The sequence below is a fragment of the Dermochelys coriacea genome, chromosome 4 (genome assembly GCF_009764565.3).
Source record: "Dermochelys coriacea isolate rDerCor1 chromosome 4, rDerCor1.pri.v4, whole genome shotgun sequence".
NCBI classification, from domain to species: Eukaryota; Metazoa; Chordata; order Testudines; family Dermochelyidae; genus Dermochelys; species Dermochelys coriacea.
This window is the reverse complement of record NC_050071.1, coordinates 79,922,064-79,945,080: the sequence shown is the minus strand read 5'-3', so window position 1 is coordinate 79,945,080 and position 23,017 is coordinate 79,922,064. Positions and strand designations below refer to the sequence as shown.

Sequence of the window (23,017 nt, the reverse complement as noted above, 5' to 3'; positions counted from 1 at the left end):
CCCTGTGGTTATTGGATCAGGGACATAAATACATAAAAGTCCAGCGGGAAAGATTTTTATCATTAGTTCTATAACCTATACTAACAAAAACCAGAAGAGATAACATTACTATAAGACCTAATACAGCACTCTTTACTCAGCAAAACTCTTAAAGTCCATGAGTAAGGAAGGACTGCTTGTTTGTCCTAAGAAGTCTGGAATGGAGTTCTTAGAATTCATGAAAGAAACTGTGAAAACAGTTATAGCTTCTCTGGAATATTCAGGGGACATTATTCAGCTCCATAAAGAAGAAGAATAGCTCAGCAACATCCAATCACAGGGTGGTTCAAAATAAAACTGTTAAGCAGTGGACCCCTATTTTCTCATCATTAATTGCTATTTGCTGTCATGAGCAACTTAGTTTAGGAAGTGATCTGAGTGTGTGCAAGTGGCACCCAATTTAGAAAATGTATAACCCCCCCCAAGATTAAGTATAAAATGAATCAAAATGCTGAATTTATTAGTTTAATGACAGTAATATTTGTGCACACTATGGCTATATACCTGTTTCCTATTTATGAATAAATGAGGAGAGAGTAATGTTAGTCTTTAGTAATCCTTAGTGCAACATTTTTTATTTGCTTTTTAAAATTTGGACTCATTATAGCTATATAATTGGTTATATATCATACTAAGAGCTCATTCAGTTGTTTAAAAAAAAGCTTCACATATTTTAACTAAGAGTTGCCTCAAGGTGATGAAATAGCAGCAATACAAAATTTCAGGATTGTAAAGTAAGACAAAAAGTCTCTTTGAAGAGCTGTTAAATCTATAAATCTCACAAACACTCTAAAATATGTCTTAAAATAAAGTGACCAAAGCTTGTCATTTAAAAGAAAAAAATACTGACAATATGCCATTATAGCATATTGACTGAGAGGGTAAAGTCACCGTGATTAAAATGGAGCAATTCACTTTGAACTAACTCTAGTTGACTCGTCTAATGTGCGTGAGGATTGTCTGCGGCAAGCCCAGAGGAAATCTTTTGTGCTTCAGTTAGCAATAAAGCTTTCAAATCATTATTCTTTCAAAGACTAGCATAGATAACTGAGGGTACCAGTAATATTTGGGCTTTGGTTTGCACTTTAGCCCCTAGTAGTGCAATATGCTGCTTAAACACATGACGTTAATATGTTTGATTTTTATAGCTGTGTTAATTTAAGTCATTTGAGACCGTACAATGTTGTATGTACTTCATCACTCATCATTAGGAATATGAAAATTTTTTAAATGTATTATTGTTTAGAACACCATCAATTATAATCAATAATGATAAAAGAAATTCACCAATGACTCGTATGATCTGTGAATCCACTAAAGACTATTATTATTAATCAAATCTTCAGATCAACTGCTCTCTTTGTTCTTTCAAAAGAATTGGCCACATGGTATTACTTTTTTTGTTTCGTTTTGTGGAAATACCAAACAATCTGTTATGAACAGATGTTTTGTAATCCTTTGGCGGCAGAACAGTGGTGGGATTAGAAAGCCCTTGTGATTCTTGTACTTCTTGCTCTGCATTGATAAACATGTAACTTACATTACAAGTATAAAGCTTGATCTCTGCATATCTAACTACACATACTGTAAAAAGTGCCTGAATAGCCTATGCCACCTTCTAAGGAAACAACTGCTGTTCTTTATGAGGTAATTTTACAACATATTTCTACAAGTGATTCATATTGTCATATCTTTCATATCTACTATTTAAAAAAAGAAAAATGAATAGTTTTTCTGTTACTCCGTGGGATAAGCTCCCACCTTTCTATGCTTTCAGACCACTCAGTAAAAAACAGTGAATTAAAGCACATATAAACAGGTTAAAAAGCTTAATATAACAATAGTAGGTTGACAAAGCCTGGAATTAAAATTCAGTCAAGCATGCAAAAATGTAATAAATGAATGAAAATGCATCTTATGGGTCATTTCGGCTATAATGGGACCTTTGTGCTATGGAATCCAAATAGCAAAAAGTCATCTTATACACGCCTCACAAATGAAATAACATTAGGTTTCCAGGAACCTAACGACACACAACTAGCACAGAATGAGGCCCATGCTCACAGATTTATTACATGCAAACATGTAGATGCAACTGATCAGTCAAAGAAGTACTCCATTTAAAGCTGCTGCAACATTAATGTTGTAGCTCGTCTCCATTTTTCAGCTAAATAGAGGTTTTCTTTTTCACATCACAAAGTCTTCAACCAGCTCAAGCCTTCTAATAAATTGCAAACTCAGTAACAGTATATCTTCTATTATGCCGCTTGTTACTTTACTAAGACAGGAAATTAAAGCAATAAAACACTTTCAAAATGATAGGGCACATTCAGGCAGTCATTTTTCTTATGTTCCAGTATTATTCTTCAAAAGACCTTTTATGATACTAATATTAAATTCTTTGAAGTCTGAAGAATCTGTTGAAAGTGTTGAATTTCTAGACATAAAGCTCAAATATTTCATCTACTCATGCATTTATTAAAACTGAGTTTGTGATATCAAAAAGAAAAACCAAAACCATCTACACAAAATACAATACAGATAAATAATATATGACCTGATAGATCTGAGATCCACATTAGAGAGTACATTGTGTGGAAATTTGATTTAATGCTAAGGAAAATCTATTTTGCTTTTGTCTCACCTTACATGGCCAAATGCACACCAGATGTGGTCATTCATATAAAAGGTTGGTAACTGCAAACTGAAGCACAGAGAACCAGACAGATACTATAATGGTCACTTATGCAGCATGTTCACATAAAGAAAATTGAATCAAGCTCATGAGGCTGTGCATTCTTTATTAACCCCTTAGAACAAGGTCACACAGACTGCTCTTTTAATGGCATGAGTACTATCTGAGAAGGCTGAAAGAGATTATGTAAAAGAAAAGCAAACTTGAAGTCCTCCTGCTGAAACACTGTTAGGAAATTGCATTGCAAACAGCGATGATAACAAACAAAAAACGACTCAGCAACCACCTCAAATATTAAAAGGTTTATTTTATTGTTAAGAATAAATAGTTTGGGACTTCTAAAGAACACAAAAACACCAGATCACAGAAGTTGGTTTTATATCTGATAACTAATTCAGTAAGAAGAGTTAGCCTATAGAATTCCTTTCTACCTTGCTGTGCCAAGCCACAGTGTGCTAGAGAGCAGCCTCAGAGGACTGAGTGCTCCTCCTCTGTGGACCAATAATTTTAAGTTTCCCGCTCCATTACAGAGCAGCTAATCAGGAGGAAATGTCTCTCTTTCATTGTATGGATCAATGTCTTTTTGGTTTGAGGCTTATTTAGTTCCTATTGTGTATCATTTTAAACAGCTTCCACGTTCAAGTGTTCCAATGCAATCCATAAAACTTTTAATTTAGCACATTATAATATGGAACTTTTTAGAGGTTTTGATTAAAGATTGTAGGTTAAAATTAAAAACAGAGCTCCTAACCTTTCTGCCTTAGCTATATATGAACTCACCCTGACATGGTTTTCTATATACCAAAGGAAGTCACATTGGCTCTTTATTCGGCTGATTTACTTGAGTTCTGTAGCAATCACTTTTTCTCCTTTAGCACCATCTTTGATATTTTTCAAGCATTTTCATAAATTTCCAGACATAAAACTAACTGGTCCAATTCTAAGGTATTACCACACCATAACTTATGTTTCCCTTCTTGCTTTGACATATTTTCTCTCTGTTGGAATTCCAAAGCAATCAACTACCTGGGGACATATACTTCTCCAGAGATCTCTCCTCTACTATATCAATTAACACAAAAGCAATTTTGGACCCCCTCCAATACATTACCACCATCTGGTCTCCCTTAAATCTCACATGGTGGGGTAGACTTGAATCTGTCATAATGATGCTAATTTTCTAAATTATTTACAAATTAAGCATGCTCCCACTCTGTTTCCCTCATTCATTTTGTAAGGAAATCTCATAGCTAGCTAATAAATTTATCAGGATTCAGAATATCCTAGACTGGTCTCAAAGTCCAATTTCTCAGATTCATGCAGAGATCGGTATACTGGCACAGTATTGTTGTTCCACACATGTAAATGACAACATGAGAGGGATGTGGTCAATTCAACTTTATTAATTTAACAGAACTAGGAATTATCTGGCAATAACTCATCGTACAGTGCAGATCATCATTCCTCACTCACTTGTTTCCACCAGTTCATAGCCCTCCAACTAGGTTCAAGCCCACTCTCCTCATGAGAGAATTAAGGGGGGCAGTAAAAAGGGGTTGTGTCCTTGCTGTACTAGACGTTAGGAGTCCTGATCCCTATTCCTCGGCTTATTTAGGGGATACCTTTCCCTAAACCCACTTCCAATACTAGTTGATCAGAAAACTGGACCCCCTACGGAATGAGTATTAGCAATGGGCACTTGCCACCTGCTAATGCAACAATTTGAATCTTACCTCCTGACATAGCCAACTGGTCCTAGAGTAGCTGTGTGAAAGGCTCAAAAAACCCACTCAGCCTTGGCTAATCTGGTGGAGACGAAAAAATTCCTTCCCAATCCTAAAAAATGGGGACTAGCACATTGCCCAAAGCAGATGACACAACCTGGTCCTACTCTGCTTCTTTGAGTGGGAGGATGGGACCTACTGGTCCAGGAAAGAAAGAGCTCCTTTAGGAAGGACAGTCCATATATATGACTTTCTGTTGGTGTATAGGGAGCCAATGGCCTACCTGAGCCCTCCTGCCAGACCCTAGCTCAAGTGATGTCCTCCCCTCACTACCCTTTTGAAACCAAAGGAGGGAGAAAACTCTTAAAGGAGCTGCAACTCCTTTCCTTGTCCTTAACCAGACCTTGATGTTGCTAGGGTTGCATTTGGCTTTCCTTGTCAGGGGAGCAATTCAATGGTTCTAACATCTTACTGACTGACTCAGTACCACTTCCCACTTCTAGATGGATCAAGACCACCACATTTCTCAACTTTTCTTCTTTTTTCTCCCTCCCATCAATGTATCAGAATTCAGGAACCGCTTCATAATTACTCACTCTTCAAAGCTAGTGAAAAGAAAAGGAGTACTTGTGGCACCTTAGAAACTAACAAATTTATTAGAGCATAAGCTTTCGTGAGCCACAACTCACCATTTGGAATCAGGACAGACCATTTGACAAAGGTTTTAATAAAGTTCCAGAAACAAATAATAACTATGTTTCAGGGATCACTGGTCACAACTGTGGTGTTAAAATACTATGGGATGGATTCTCTCCACCACAACTCTGGTTCTTGTATGTAAAAATAAAACCCTGCCAGTCAGTACAGGCAAGAATACAGCTGCCAAAGGCAGCTCTGCACAGGCCTCCTTACAAACCCTGACAAAGGAGTTGTGCCAGGGGCAGGAGGGGAATACAGTTTGCTACAGGAATTCTGGGCAGCCCTGGGTGGCTGAGCTGCTGATATGTAGCCCAGGCTAGACTGCTGTAACTTACAACCCCATGGGGCTGCTCTAAGTTATGCCAGAGAACATCTGCCCCTCCATCAGGTTAGTGCAAAGGCCACTTTTGCACCTCGTCTCCTAAAATGGATTGTGCACTTGGAGAACATTGCTTTAAAATTAGGATCACAAAGCAATAGCCATTTAAAAAACAACATTTAGTAGCAGTTATCACAGAGATATGAGATACCATTGGTAGTTTACTATTTTGTTTGGCAATTGGTGGTAAATGCTGACCACTGGAGGAGTTACCCATGAAAGAATATGAAATTGGTAGTAAAATGAGCACTGATCTATGTCCTTATGTATCATATAGCTCAGAAAGGCGTGAACACCAGTTGAAATAGAACAAATTCAGATATGAACACATACCTCCAGAAAACTAGCATAGGGCCCATATTGCGCAAGACCCGAGTTTCCACGCTTCAAAGAAATATGTAATCAAAAATATTTTAAAACATTCAGAAAATATAGCGGATCATGATTATACATCTCTTTGTCTGGCTAAGGTAATAAGAAGGCTGAGAAGTTTCATGTTAAGAGCAAAGGGTTGGAGGCAATAGGATTCATGGTTCTAATCCTCACTGACCCAACCTCAGGCAAATCATTCAGCTTCCTTGTGTTTCAGTCAATCCACTTTAAAAATGAGTAAAAAGCAGCACCTTGCTGAAATCCAGATGCTGCACCTATGCCAAGCTATCGCTTGGGTAAACAAACTACAAAAATACATGGAAGAAACAGCCTATATAAAGGAAGGGAAATAAAGGTTCTTAATGGTTTGAGGGAGATTGAACAGAGGCCAAATATACTATAGTGCTGACAAGGAACATTTCAGAATCTAAGACATTAGATTAACTAGGTTCATTTGCTATTTAAATTTCTTACTTTAATACCATTTTGTTCTACATTACATTATTTTATCCTATTTAAACAATTTAATAATTAACGAAGAGGATTTAGGACCCTTTTGGTCTTCTGCAGGGGAAAACATTCTAAAGTGCTTTAGTAACTTAGTATATCATCCCATTTAAAATAGAAAGGTTTCTTCTCACATAAAATTAACCTACAAATTACAGTTGTTCAATGAATTTCACCCTCCAACACCAAACATTTTGCTAGATGGATGAATATGAAAATAGCATCAACAGCTTTAGGGTCTGATACACAAATAAGAGATAATGAAAACTAGAATGCAATTCATGGACTGTATTTGTTTGCTCTGCAGCTTAATAGAGTCTCCTATTGTTAAAGACTCTGTAAGTAATCATAGATTTCTTCTTTAGTCCATTCTGAATAAAAAGTGAGGTACTCTGTGGATTAAAATGCTAAAAATTAAAGTGGATAAAATATACATATATGTTTTGGGCATTCTTTCTGCCAGCATGTAAAAATGATAGATGTACTAAACATTTCAGAAATCATTATTCTATTTACAGCATACATATGGGGTTGTCTGCTAGCCACTGAGTTTTGTTGGTTTATAGCATATTCCCAATTTAAATGTAAAGGGTTGGTTGCATTTATTACACATCTATGAATATTTATACTGATATTGTAGTGCTTAAAAATAAAATTAAAAATCATGTAATTCAACTGTACACACACACACACACACACACACACACACACACACACACAAAAGAACAATGATGATCATCACCAAATCCTTTAACGTTGATTTGCTTTCAAGACACACTTAAACGTATGGTATAAATAAAACATTGGATAGTGGGCAATGTAACGTTCATTCTAAAATATATACGTTTGTTCAGTCAGAAATTACTGGGCTTAATATAACAGTTATTGGGTTAAATTCTATGGCCTGTATTATATCGGAGGTCAGACTAGACAATAAATGGCCCCGCTTGCTGAAAAATCCATGTATCTATGAATTAGCCTAATGCACAACAAATTTGTGATTTGGTTATATAATGAACTCATATAGAAAGGTATTATTCTGTACTCTGGCATGTATTCTGTAGCTAATATTCAAAGAAATGGTAGGTTTCAGAGTAGCAGCCGTGTTTGTATCCGCAAAAAGAAAAGGAGGACTTGTGGCACCTTAGAGACTAACAAATTTTTTAGTCTCTAAGGTGCCAAAATTACTCCTTTTCTTTTTTTTAAAGAAATGGTAGTGACTCAGATGCAACCTCAAGCAAGAGCATATTATTTAGCGCCTGTACAGAGATGAGATTGATTCATTACAAACAGAACCAAACAAGAAAAGCAGTAAACTTTGTCTACCTCCTTGAATCAAAGATGACAGTTTTTCTTCTTCTTCTTTTTTTTTTTTAAAGGTTTGGGTGATGCTCATCCATTTTGCAGGCCCATTGGAATATCATGCATCCAGCAGGACTTCAGAGATTTGTCACTGTTTCTCCTGGCTCCTGGGGAAGCTTCAGTGGTAGCCAAATTATAGGATCCAAGCTCTCTCCTTCCTGCTGAAGCCAGTGTGGAACAGCTGGGAAAAGGAGACTATGCCTGCTTCAGCATCTTGTTAGCAAGAGATGAAAAGGGGACAGAAGACAGGAAACATATTGGGGGGGCAGAAAGGGACAGAAAATCTCTTCTCATGTGGTTCTCTCCTTGTGGTCTTCTCAGGGCATCATATGCCTGTTCCTCCTATTTGTTGTTTAGGTAGCTAGGTGCTCACTAACAGGGCCACTACTCTCCAGTTCATCAAAGGCAGAAGGACATAAGAAGCAAGCCACCCCCAAGATAGGCTGACAGCCACTAGAAGAAAATGGTAGTAGTGTCCAGTGGGTCTTAAGATGTGGCTGGTGGGAATCCTCTCACAAAATAGTAAATGGAGTTAAAATAAACTGTCCTTAACGTAAAAAAGAAAACTGGTTTGGATCTGAAGCCATTAATGGAAAAGCAGCCACACAATAGGCCACTCTTGGCTCTGCCACTTCATCTATCAACTAACAGTGAAGAGGGACTGTTTCTCCCTCTCCTGGACAGGGCTACAAGGGGTTGGGCGCTGCTTGATACCTAACCTAAAGCCATGAAGCAGATACTGACGATTGCTCCCCTAAAGAAGGAAGATATGAGGAGCAACCAAAAGACCACAGAAGCAAAATCACCCCCAGAGGCAGCAAAGAGGGGATCAAGACACAGCCCCACCTTAAAGAGATCACACTAGTCCACAAGGAATTCCCTGTCATTTGGGAGGAGGAGGATAGGGGGCAAGTTGTGCAGATAGTCTCAGTCCAATTCTGCTGAAATTTTGAGTACACGGCCTAATCATATCACTCAACATGCCAAGGCCAAATCTGGACACAGAGTGGGATAAAAACCCAAACTGAAGCACACAAAAATCATTTGTGCAGGAAACTCAAAATGTTAAAGCAGTCTTTCTATTAGTGTTAATAACTCTTTCTATAATTTCTGTTCTCTGACTCCATGATTACATAGTTGTAATTTTTTAAACAATAAAAATGAGGGGACCCCTTATTTGTGTGGCACATATGTAATGTTGGGACTAAAATGAGTGATATCCCTTCAAAATGATGAGCATTAGAGATATATGGGGCTGACATACTTGGTCCCACTAGATCCTTAAACCCAGTCTCAGTGAAGGTGGGTTCAAAGACCTCATCAAACTTTTGCAAAGTCCTACTTTCTGGAAGAGATTCTGGAGCCTCAAGATGATTTCTGCTGGTGGTACAAAACATGATTTGATTAGAGGCAAGTCTTCATCAAGGAGATAACTATATAGGTAAGTTATAATTAACATATATTTCCATGTGTGAAATGTGAACCAAAATAGCAAGCAATTTGACTAACATATTATTTGGCAAATGATACAACATAAAAAATATACACCTTTTCCTGATTCCTTTTTCCTTTCTGAATGTAAAGCCAGTAGCAAGAAAGAACATCAGACTTGCTGATGACCATTAGGAGATGTGCCAGTGCCTGGTGTGGATACCATTTGCAGACACCTGGAAAAACCTCCACTATAAACGGGTGAAGCCGAAAGAATTAACAAAATGGGAAGAGTGGTAACTTTTTTATTTCTAAACCAAGTATTTTCAGACATGTCACATGCACTTGTTCTCATCAAGGATTAACTGCATGACAAGTTTGAACTCTTAACACCATGCTGTTTTTGAGTTATGGGAGAGCAAAAAAAGGTCACAACACTTCTACAAAACTGAAATGTAAATTTTTCACCGCACAATAATTTAAAAATGACTTCACTTGTTTTCTTCAAACTTTCCAAAATAATTCACAATTGGGCTGAGACTAATGAATGTGAAATTCCAACATGAAGATTTTTTTTTCCATTTTGGAAATTAGAAGAGGTGAAAAATATGTTTGTGAATAAAAGGATTCATTGATTTTGGCATTTCCACCCATAATACAGTATAACTCAGTGTTTTATTTGCATTCAGCTGTGACAAGGGATAGTATTTATGAAGAAGATTGGTATTCTTAACAATAGGAGAGGGTAGCTACTCTACTTCTCCAGTGATACTAATAATCTATCCTTTGTCCAGAAAAATAGACATATCAATTTAAAATTCCGACTGAAAGCGTTAATAATTATTTTGTCAAATCAATGACATACTGTACCAGATCTAGGGAGAAAAAAGTTGGATGACAGCATGTTGTTATTTTGCTCTGTCAGCATCTGAACTGAAAATGGAATAAAAAGATTATTGTAAAGAGAATACCTACTGCAAATTAGCTAAATTAGATATATATTCAGTTCAGGTAAAAGGGTGCAAGATTTTTGAAAAGTTGTATCTTTAGACCCAATTCTGAAAGGTGCAGAAAACCACAATTTCATTGGAAGTTGCAGGCTTTGGCCTCTCTTAGAATCAGGGATGTTTTTATTAAGTTTATACTCTTTTTGTTGTGTTTGTTTACCAGATTCAGAAATTAAAGGTATTTCTCTATGTACAATACACAGTGATAAATTAAAAATCCAGAACTTGCTTGCCTTTGAAATTTTTCCTTTAAGAATCAATTAATTTGGTACTTCTAGGAGGGATAAATGAAACACTTGGCAAATATTTGTGAAAAGAAACCAAATTAACATTGTTAGAGAAAGGATTAATCAGAAACTGGATTTCAAACATGCCAAAGTTTAGAGGTGTTTTGGTTTGATTCACTGTAGAGACACAGCTATTCCTCTACTTCCTCCTTCGCATTTATCTTTTTTTCTGGGCTTCAGCACTTATAGCTGAGATTAAAAGTGCAACTATCAAAATATCGTGAGAAAATTGTTCTCCAACTAGAGACAGGCAGCACCTGGAATCTCGAGAAATCTTGTTGTCGTAAAATTTCAAGGCACACTTTGCAGTGACAAGTATTCAATATTTGAGATTGCCCGTTAGGTTAGTCAATCACTAGATCCTCACTAGATAGATGTGGTGTTAGATTTTGAGAGTTTGTTTGTTTTCTATTTTAAATACAAAAATAGAAGAGTAGCCTACTATTAGCTTTCTCTAGCAGCAAACAAAGGTGAGAACAAAATATGGAACAGCTGAGATCTAGATATGCCTCACTGATCATTTTTCCAAAGGTCTATAACTTACGCTAACAATATTACTATAGCTTTATGCTCTTTTGAACGTGAAAAAGGTGGTTAAATATCAACTTTCCACCACCCTTAACATTTTAACAAAAATAAAATAAAATAAAATAAAATAAAATAAACACCAAATAAATGTAAATCGGAAAGGTCATGAATTATTGATGCCCGAATGCAGTGGAGAGTATGCTATTTGTGCATGATAAGTATGTGGGAGGGATTCATATTCTTTGGAAGATAGGATTAAAATACACTAAGTTCTTGATAAAATGTAAATTATCTCTAATGTATGTGACTACAGAGATTAAACTTTCCATCATATTAACATTTCCGTTGGAAATCAACTAACTATATTTTAATGACATTTTATCTGATACACATGACCACATTCTTCCTGCATTTTAAGGGGAAATATTTACTTTTCCAAACCTGCATTACTTTAGTCTGAATTCCCTACTCTATATTTCATGCTAAGAATTACATTTTATCTTCTTCTACTCAACATTTTAAAAGGCTTTTCATTTTCCAGTTAGTCTATTTCTCTATGCAGTAAGTTTTTCCATTTCTTTTAATATGTTTATTCTTAAAAAGAAAAGGAGTACTTGTGGCACCTTAGAGACTAACAAATTTATTAGAGCATAAGCTTTCGTGAGCTACAGCTCACTTCATCGGATGCATTTGGTGGAAAAAACAGAAGCGAGATTTATATACACACACACAGAGAACATGAAACAATGGGTTTATCATACACACTGTAAGGATGCATCCGATGAAGTGAGCTGTAGCTCACGAAAGCTTATGCTCTAATAAATTTGTTAGTCTCTAAGGTGCCACAAGTACTCCTTTACTGTAAGGAGAGTGATCACTTAAGATAAGCCATCACCAGCAGCAGGGGGGGGAAAGGAGGAAAACCTTTCATGGTGACAAGCAAGGTAGGCTAATTCCAGCAGTTAACAAGAATATCAGAGGAACAGTGGGGGGTGGGGTGGGATGGGAGGGAGAAATACCATGGGGAAATAGTTTTACTTTGTGTAATGACTCATCCATTCCCAGTCTCTATTCAAGCCTAAGTTAATTGTATCCAGTTTGCAAATTAATTCCAATTCAGCAGTCTCTCGTTGGAGTCTGTTTTTGAAGCTTTTTTGTTGAAGGATAGCCACTCTTAGGTCTGTGATCGAGTGACCAGAGAGATTGAAGTGTTCTCCAACTGGTTTTTGAATGTTATAATTCTTGACGTCTGATTTGTGTCTATTCATTCTTTTACGTAGAGACTGTCCAGTTTGGCCAATGTACATGGCAGAGGGGCATTGCTGGCACATGATGGCATATATCACACTGGTAGATGCGCAGGTGAACGAGCCTCTGATAGTGTGGCTGATGTGATTAGGCCCTATGATGGTGTTCCCTGAATAAACATGTGGACAGAGTTGGCAACGGGCTTTGTTGCAAGGATAGGTTCCTGGGTTAGTGTTGTGCAGTGTGTGGTTCCTGGTGAGTATTTGCTTCAGGTTGGGTGGCTGTCTGTAAGCAAGGACTGGCCTGTCTCCCAAGATCTGTGAGAGTGATGGGTCGTCTTTCAGGATAGATTGTAGATCCTTGATAATATGTTGGAGAGGTTTTAGTTGGGGGCTGAAGGTGATGGCTAGTGGCGTTCTGTTATTTTCTTTGTTGAGCCTGTCCTGTAGTAGGTGACTTCTGGGTCCTCTTCTGGCTCTGTCAATCTGTTTCTTCACTTCAGCAGGTGGATATTGTAGTTGTAAGAATGCACGATAGAGATCTTGTAGGTGTTTGTCTCTGTCTGAGGGGTTGGAGCAATGTGGTTATATCGTAGAGCTTGGCTGTAGACAATAGATCGTGTGGTATGATCTGGATGAAAGCTAGAGGCATGTAGGTAGGAATAGCGGTCAGTAGGTTTCCGATATAGGGTGGTGTTTATGTGACCATCGCTTATTAGCACCGTAGTGTCCAGGAAGTGGATCTCTTGTGTGGACTGGTCCTGGCTGAGGTTGATGGTTGGATGGAAATTGTTGAAATCATGGTGGAATTCCTCAAGGGCTTCTTTTCCATGGGTCCAGATGATGAAGATGTCATCAGTGTAGCGCAAGTAGAGTAGGAGCATTAGGGGACGAGAGCTGAGGAAGCGTTGTTCTAAGTCAGCCATAAAAATGATGGCATACTGTGGGGCCATGCGGGAACCCATCGCAGTGCCGCTGATTTGAAGGTATACATTGTCCCCAAATGTGAAATAGTTATGGGTGAGGACAAAGTCACAAAGTTCAGCCACCAGGTTAGCCGTGACATTATCGGGGATACTGTTCCTGACGGCTTGTAGTCCATCTTTGTGTGGAATGTTGGTGTAGAGGTCTTCTACATCCATATGGCTAGGATGGTGTTTTTAGGAAGATCACCGATGAATTGTAGTTTCCTCAGGAAGTCAGTGGTGTCTCGAAGATAGGTGGAAGTGCTGGTAGTGTAGGGCCTGAGGAGGGAGTCTACATAGCCAGACAATCCTGCTGTCAGGGTGCCAATGCCCGAGATGATGGGGCGTCCAGGATTTCCAGGTTTATGGATCTTGGGTAGCAGTTAGAATACCCCAGATCAGGGTTCCAGGGGTGTGTCTGTGCAGATTTGTTCTTGTGCTTTTTCAGGGAGTTTCTTGAGCAAATGGTGTAGTTTCTTTTGGTAACCCTCAGTGGGATCAGAGGGTAATGGCTTGTAGACAGTGGTGTTGGAGAGCTGCCTTGTTCATATTCCGACCTATTCATGATGACGACAGCACCTCCTTTCTCAGCCTTTTTGATTCCTTTTTGACAGGATTGTCTGGCTATGTAGATAAAACCCATTGCTTCATGTTCTCTGTGTGTGTATATAAATCTCCACACTGTATTTTCCACCGAATGCATCCGATGAAGTGAGTTGTAGCTTACGAAAGCTTATGCTTAAATAAATTTGTTAGTCTCTAAGGTGCCACTAGTACTCCTTTTCTTTTTGCGAATACAGACTAACACGGCTGCTACTCTGAAACTAAAAGGGATGATACTCAGACATGACTTATTTTATTTTCCTAAGAATTTTTTCTTATTTATATTGTCCCTGATAGATATAACATCCCTGTTTCCCTTTCTCCTACTGCTGTGCATCATTTTAGCATCAAGTACCACACAGCATGCACAAGACATTCAGAGATGAGACTAGAACCCAAGTTTTCTGATGCTTAATCCTGTGCTTCAAAAGGACTATGCTGAAGCAGCTCTAATTCCACATCATACGGCACTGTATCTTGTGTTAGTTTCACATGGATTGAAGAAAGCTCTTAGTGAAGTGCCCCTAGATGAGATGGCCTGGTTGTTCAGTAATGATGTGCTGTTGCTTTGCAGCCCCCTATTGAAATGTGCACTGTGAAGCCTGTAAGTTTTTTAATATTTCTCTGGTTTGGTGGGTGCCTTTGCTAGGGAACCTTTCCACCCCTGCGACATTATCCGAACCGTCTCTGAAAGAGAGGTATAAATGTCAAGAATGTCATCCTCACAACAGGATTTTTAGTGTAAGTATGTTCATCAAATCAGAACACCGATTTAATGTTTCCTTCTCTATCTTTGTGTCCCTTAATTCCAGCATAAAAACATAGCCAGCAGCACTGGAACTGTTCCATATTATGTGTACTCTCTGCTGAATTGGGAGTTTTATGTAACAGGACAGTTCTCTGCCTGTTTCACAGGGGATATTTTCAACAAGAATCTTGTTTTAATTCTTTAATGATGTTAATTCAATCAGCTTGTTGAGACTCTCAACATACTGACTGTTCATATTGTGACACAGGACCTTATAAACAGAAAATAAAAATAAGTATTTCAAATAGTAAAAATATTACTACCTACATTTTATCCAAATGTGGTTTACGATTACATACCCAACAAAAATATTGTATAATGCCACCCCAGCATTATATATGAAATGACTATAATGTAAAGTTAATATCCAAACTTTAAAGGGCAATTTCCATTTACTGCAAATTCTTAGAGCACTCTGTCAACATTTAGGATGTCAGTCAAATCTTGCTCAATATCTAAGTCAGTACAGTGAGATTACTAGGTGCATGGAGAATGCAGCAGAGATGGGGCGGGCGTGTATGCTAAAAAATATACCTACCTGTAACTGTTCTTCGAGATGTGATGCAGATGTGTACTCCACTTAGGTGTGTGCGCATCTAGTGTACCAGAGCCAGAGAACTTTGCCTAGCAACACCCATAGGGATGGTGCTCCTGCCCTGCATCCCTAGCTCTTCCCCTGACCATATGCTGCCTCAGCCCCCTCGGTTCCTTTGCACCTAATATCAGAAGTACAGACTCTCATGCAGAGGGGATGGAGTATAGGTCATGGAATACATCTCTGCATCACACCTCCAAGAACAAGAGTTACAGGTAGGTAACTGTTTTTCTTCTTTGAGTAAATGCAATCATATATTCCACTTAGATCTTTGGTAAACCCTGGCAATTTCTCTAGGGTGGGCTCCCTCCTTTCATCTTGCAGGAACAGATTAATAGGCTAACATTTGGGGAACCTGGAAGTAAGCAACAGGAGGACTACTCTGGGACCCCTGAATAGGTTCTTGGGGTAATACTGGTGCCAACATTATTCATACCGGACTCAATGGATGCCCCATGGCCAGAACCAGAGTTGACAACACAGGCTGTCATTGCTCTTGGAAGGTTACCGGTGAGCAGTTAGACAGACCTGGGACATGCTGTGAGCCAGAAGGGTTATGGTGACAATCGGCATCTTTTTAGAAGATGAGGAGGAGTTTTCCCCAGCACTGGAATAGTCCTGATTTGTTTTACGAGACCTTCCTCACTGTACCAGAAGAGGGAGAAAAATCTCTTTTTCCTCTTGGGGGAAATGCCAGAGCCTAAGCGCAGAGCAGCATCACTTTCTAGATCTGAAGGTGACTGCTGATCAGACAAAAACCTTGGTGCTGAAGCAAACCTCATGGTCTGCTCCAATATATGATGTTTCAGCTGCAAATCTCTTGCCACCTGAGTCTTTTTTGTGAATGACTTGCACATGGAATACGACTCTTTAACGTGTTCTTCACCAAGACACAACAAGCATCTCATGTGAGGGCTGCTGTTGGGTATGCCCCCCACCACATGACAGACAAGGCTGAACCACCCAGGGCAGCCCATCTACTATTGTACTAACACTAAACTTAGCCTAAGTACTACTAACTACATACAAGAAAAATTTTCTCAATGACACCACCACACAGAACTCTGACTCTAGCAATGGGTGGTGAAAAGGAACTGAGGGGGTTGAGACAGTGCCATTCATATATGAGCAGGGGAGGGGTTGCAGGGCGTGAGAGCTGCCCCTGTGGGTACTGCTAGGCAAAGTTCTTTGACTCCAGTACGCTGGGCACACACACACCTACATGGAATACGCAGCTTCATCTACTCAAAGAAGAACTTGGGTTAACAATTTTTGAAAATAATGAGTTAAATATATAAACCTTAAAAATAAAGGTAAATGTGGCTGGGGGATCTTCAGACACCAATTCAGTAATCAACTTTTTATTTACTATAGAGTTTAAAGAACCATTATGGGTTTATGAAGCACTTTGAGATCTTCAAATGAAAGTCATTATTAATCACTGGCTGCCATTAAAAAGTCAACATTCACCAACAGTTAAAGTAGTAACTGAGCTATCACTTATTTAAAATTTGAATTTTATTGGAATACTGTTTTGCGGTAAACCTCGGTCAACAGATTTTTAATTGCCCCTATTGTAAAGGGACAGTATTGTTTATGATAAAGCATACAAAATTATTCTACATGGATCCATTCTGATACATTTATTTGGCACCCATACCTATGAAGTTTTTTCAACTTTTCTTTTCAAGCAACAGCTCTATTGTTTCTTGTTCAATGCGAAAGTACAGCTTTATTCCGACTTGTAATAAAAAGGGATTTTCCACTCAACAGATTCCATATCACTAAGATTCCGAATGATTTATTGACCAACTGGTCAGTTACATGCCCTTGTCTAATTTTGACCTTTTCTTCTGTTTTTTTTAGGAAGAGAAGCTTCTGCTCAGTTTATGACATCTTTGGTTAACTCAGCAGCAGGAGGAAGTACTGACAGGTAAACAGAACCCAAATTACCTAAAAGTAAAGTTGAAAGGATCTACTTTATTAAAAAATAGACCAAGATTCATTTTTAATTCAATCTAATCCCAACATTTTCCTCCTCTTCTTTTTTTTTTTAAAACAACAACAAAGTTGTGGTCAGTGAAAAAGCAGACACTAGCCAGAGATTAAGGGAAAACTGGTTTGTGGAAGAACCTCACAAATGTCTTGACCGAATGTGTTGTCAAATTCTGTTGTATAATGATCAATTCTTTGACAGATCATCTGTTCATTTCATCTTCTGCGAGTCCAACTCTACACATTTCTATTGTTCTGCCTTCACTATAGAGTTTCTTGACATATTTTTGGCACTGCAGTCCTATATTCCATATCCAGATAAAGACTTTTATATTTGTCTGTTGCTGTTATGAAGTATTCATGGAACTGATCTTCCATACAGATTTCTCCCATACACTGTTTCAAAACCTGAACTTTCTTAATTGTGCAAAAAGCATCCAAGTCAACTCTGCAAAAAGTCATTGAAGGATGGCATTTACCAACTATAGCACAACCTTGAAAACCACTAAACAGAGACAAATTAATAGGGTTTTTATCTAAACTAGTAAACTTGTGGCATCAGAATAGACTCTAGGATTAAGAGCTGTAGCACTCATTGCCTCCAGGCCCTCAGCCATGCCTTGAAAGTCCTGATACATGACTATAATCACTTCAGTTCTGAAGTTCAGTCTGTTTTTGATGTTTTAATTACTCTGTCAGTTTCTATGGGGCCTTGCATTCTTTTCATCATATTGTCTTTTTATGAAATACCTTCAACACATTTCTCAATTGTTTAAAATTTCCATTGTGAATGTTTTCTGTCAGACAAAAACTTCACAATATAATAAACATGGAGCAGAACTATGCAACCCTAAAACACTGGGCAAAGTTTATATGCTATGGGTAGAAAATCATTAACTGAACCCTCCCTTATGCTACCTTCTTTTTAAAATAATTTCCTAACGCTGTATTTATTCCCATGTTACTTCTCCAATACTGTCATAAGAAGTTTGGACATTGTTTCAACGTGGCTTTTAGCTTGTTGGATATCAATTGTCTTTGAAGTAAAATTACTGCTCATATATCTTAGTATCAGATTAGGCTGCGGCACTTTCAGTTCTCATAAATTAAATCGAGTAGGGACAGCTCAGCACTTGAATGGGAAAACTTCACGGAAAACCCAGGTGCAGTATTAAGTGGTCTTAGCAAGTTATTTAATGGCACTCCTCCTTCTACATCACTGTCACCATGACAGCTTGGTGCTTGAGGGCACACTGCAGCTTTCTGAATGAGATGTAAAGCCATGCTGCTGGATATTTTAGTCATTAAGGATCTTTTCATGATGCGTTGAGCCAGCATACCATTTCCACAACATTCATGGCATTTGGTGCCCAGGGTTCAGAGAGACCAAGTCCAGATAACTAAATGTAGCAGCATTTTCTAGATAACAACATTACAAGGTGAGTAATAATGGGGTGACAGAAAGGAATGAACTTCTTATTTACAATGGTGTCACATCAGAATAGCAGATGATATCAAGTCAGGTCCCATGGATATCAATAATGGGGCCAGTATTATAAAAACTATCTCTTAGTGACTTGATAACTTGAAACTGATCAAATTTGGAGATGACAAAAAGCTAAGGGAGACAACAAATACAGAAGGCAGAAAAACACAGAATTGAATCTGAACAACTTGGGGGCATGGTCAGGCCATTAAGAAAGCAGATTTATGATAAGGAATTTCAAGATGTTATATTTTGATCCAAAGTCATTTTTCTTTCTTCTCCCATGTGCAGAGAGTCCACAGCGCCCTTAACAATTGCATATGAGACGTGTGTATGGAGTGGGGTCAAGGTGCCAGGATCCATTGTAGGGGAAGCCAAGCATTTGCACATTGTGTGGCAAACTTCTAGCATTGCCATATGCAATCTTTGGGGGCTGAAGTACAGCCCTTTATCCTTGTGGATAGGAAAGGAAAAGAGCCCTCCAGCACTTAGGGGTTGCTCTTCTTCTGCTCTTCTTACTTCCACACTGTTCCCCAACCTCTTCCAGAGCAGAATATGATAATCCCACTGTAGGATGTACACACACAGAATCTCTCACAATGGCTTGATTCCATTTAGAATACTATGTGCAGATCTAGCCTCCACACATTCAAAAAATATACTAAACAGGGAGAGATCAAGGAAAAACAACTACAATGATACAAGGTCTTGAGAAAATTATATATCAGGAGAGAGAAGGTAAAGTAATATATATTTTGCTAAAGAAACTAAGGGCACAAACAGCACATAATACTATAAATACATGAAGAAAGAAAAAGATCAATTCACACTGGACATCGATGTTGAGAGATGGGCAATGGCCTGCAGTTGAAATGAATGAAGTTATTGTAGTAGATACTAGGAATAAGCTAGTTGCCGATAATACGGTGGTCAAAGATCAGAACAGTACACCTTAATGACCATGTCACTATATGCCTAGGGAAAGATTTGATAAATTTAAGAAAGGGGAGAAAAAATAAAACCTCTTTCAGCTTGAAGCATGGACCTGAACTAAATCAGTCAAGAAGTCTTTTCAGCAAATTAATCTCTAGTGTAACTCCACCAAAATCAATGCAGTTACATCAGAGAAGCATTTGTCCCAGAATAACCCAGCTTTCCTCATAATCTGTTTTCACTTTCTCCCTTGTCCATGCCTGTAGAAAACAACAGTATTTTAGCCACCTCTCAGGCTTGTAACCCCAGTGTCCTTTTCAACCCCTCTCTCCTTCTTCTTATAGCCTAGCTCTGACTAAATTCTGCCACTTTTAATAAAAAAAATAAAAATGTATCCATAATGTTGCCCATATCTTGTTTGTGTCTTGCCTTGGTTTCTGAAACTGCCTCTTCTCTGTACTCCCCATATCTCACCTCTTCTCTTTCCACTCTATCCAAATTACTGGCTTTCAAGTAACCTTCCTCTTCTGCCACTCAAACCACATCGTATCATTCATTCATTCGCTTCCTCTTGTTAAAGCATCAAATACAAAGAATTCATTCTCATTGTCAATGCACTGTGCAATTTTGCCATCACAATCTCTGCTCTCATTTCTTCCCAGTTTACCTCTTCTCCCTATGCGCCTCCCAAACATCTGTCCTTACTGTTCCCTTTTAGTATCTCTCGGGTTTACACCTTCTTTTCATGGTGCCCTCTAAGACTGGAAAATTTCCACTCTATATAGAACCTTCTCTTCCGTTTTAAAAACCCTTCTTTAAATCCCATTTCTTCCATGTGTTAGTCATCAATGATCATGTCTAGAGCAGGAAAATAGAATCATGGAATCATAGAATATCAGAGTTGGAAGGGACCTCAGGAGGTCACATTTAAATAATAGGTCATGTTTAAATAAAAATGTCAGTTAACACATTGTAACTGATATAGATTTTTTTTACACACTAGTGTATATGGGGATTAACACCTTTAAATATATGTTAGCTGTCTGTGACTGACCCTAAAGAGGAACACAGGGAGGAAAATTGGTAGTTCTCTGTACAACTATGAAATATTATTGTTTACATAAATATAACACCATAAGTGTACACAGATCTTTACAAAATGGAGAGTAAGACACAGTCCTAACCTACATATCTTGTAATCTATTTTGGATAACAGCTCAGTGGTGTGTGAAGATATATTTATGAGCTGGATTGAGGCTGGGTAATTCTTTGAGGCTGGCTAATCACGTCCATTCATTTAAGATTGCTGTAAGAAATAGTTAAGCTTCTTTATCAAAGCAGCCTTCATCCCAAATGTATGCAAATGTCAATTACAAGAACAAAGGCACATGTGAGGCTGCTCAGGAATTTGAACTATGTGGGCAGAGGGGGTTTGGTGGGGTATTGTTTTTAGCAGGCTTGGAACTGTGAAGGAAAACTATTTCCTGCTGTTTGGTTTTTCCTGTGTTCAGGGAAACAGGACTTTTCCCTGTACATTCTTTGTGAATAAAATGGATTATATCAAAGCTACCAGACTCCACCATCAATTTCTCCTCCTAATAGAAACAAGCCACAGGTCCCCAAATACAACTAACTGCTTGGGTCAAAAGGAGTAAAAATACCATTGGTCACATCTAGTCTAGGAAAACAGGTCATGTTTAAAAAAGCATTAGCTAGCATGTTTTAACTAACACATTTTTAAAACACTAGTGTAGACAGATTTTAGCAGTTTTAAAAATACTTCAGGTGGTTGTTGTCAACCCTAGGTTCAGGGACTGAGATTTCAAAGCTGCCTAAGGGACATATTCACAGACAATTCACAGCAGTAGAATGTAGTCAGGTAAAGACTCATAATGTGGCAATATGTGAATGTAACCAGAATCCTATACCCCTCCACATGCATATGATAGCCACTGTGGACAAGAGTACAAACACATGAGAATACTATTCACATTGTTTAATGCACTACTGGAACGTGGTCAGATGCTACAGTGATGAATGTAGTATAAGAGCCTGTACAGAACAGAATAGAACTAAATCACAAATATGTTCTATATTTTGTAGGTATTGAGTGCTTATCACCATGATATTTAATGATTCATAGTCATGTTCGTTCTATTTTTTTATCTTCATACTTTTTAATTTTTAACCCACCAGATAATAAAATTGGTATTTTATTATGATATTATTATTATTATTATTTTATTGATTGAGCTTCTGCTACCAAACTTCACTCCGAATAGCCAATATGTGAAAGTTCTGGAGACTCATATTACAACTTCATTCATTAGTAACCTATTTCCAAGTTTACATTTCACTTACCAGATTGCATCAACTGTTGTTCTTCTCTTGGAAAAAACGCTCAGATTTTTAAGTATCAGAAATCTAAAATAAATAAATAAATAAATAAATAAATAAAATTAGGAGGCTTTACACATGAAGTTTCATTAAATTACAGCTGCATGTGCATCAAAACACAGAACAATTGAGATACCCAAAATTGTGACCTGTGTGATAGAAAAATCAGCCTGATTTTGTTGTTGTTGTTATTTGGGGGAGGAGGGTGGATTTTTTTTCTTGCATTTGTAATAGACAAAACATCTGAATTATCTTATTCATTATTCTCCAGCGCCATGCTTACTATTAGTTCTCTCTCCTTTTTTCTAGGAATATTTGAGGCAGCAATTGCCCCGTCACACTGGTAGAGACTATTCTCCATGAAGTTTTCTGGAGTGATTGAGGTAAAAATAAAAATGTTCTGATATTTCCCTGCAGGAAAGTGGTAGTAGTTTCCTTGGCTTAAATAGGCTTTAACTACATCCCACAGAGCAATGCTTCATAGTATATTATTAGAGTGATCAAAAAGGATCAAAACACATTACTATGAAGAACTGAGCATCAGCCCATGTTAAGCACTGCTTTGTGTATTTCTCATCTAAACTTTCCAAAATACAGAGTTCCAATACAGATTTTTGTTTGCTTTTTCAAAATTTAGTTTGTTTACTATTTGTTCTCTTTATATGCATTTTAGTTGTATTGTTAACTAGTATATGCTAGGCCTGCATGTGGCATTTTCAAGTCCTTTGCTACAACAGGCACTAACAGAATTTGTAATATGAAATCTGCAAATTCTGTGGCAAAATGGGAATGGACCAACATCAACCCTCATCCTAGATCTGCCACTAGAAAAAGAGAGATATTATCCCTCGATCCTGGACTAAGTCTGTGCTGTGCCCCAAATTCTGCAATTGAAGCTGACTTTGTTGTGGTTTCCAAAGCTGTGGAATTCTACGGATCCTAAGTAAATGATTAAAAT

The 23,017-nt window shown here is 37.9% G+C and overlaps 1 protein-coding gene across 1 annotated transcript in view; it reads right to left on the bottom strand.

The window, feature by feature from the left end:
* Positions 1-23,017, bottom strand: part of TENM3 (teneurin transmembrane protein 3) — a 2,178,135-nt gene that overhangs the window by 1,029,420 nt on the left and 1,125,698 nt on the right. Inside the window, exon 9 of the mRNA XM_043513542.1 lies at positions 22,024-22,086. The gene's annotated coding sequence lies outside the window, so the exon portion shown is untranslated. The remainder of the gene's footprint in view (positions 1-22,023; positions 22,087-23,017) is intronic.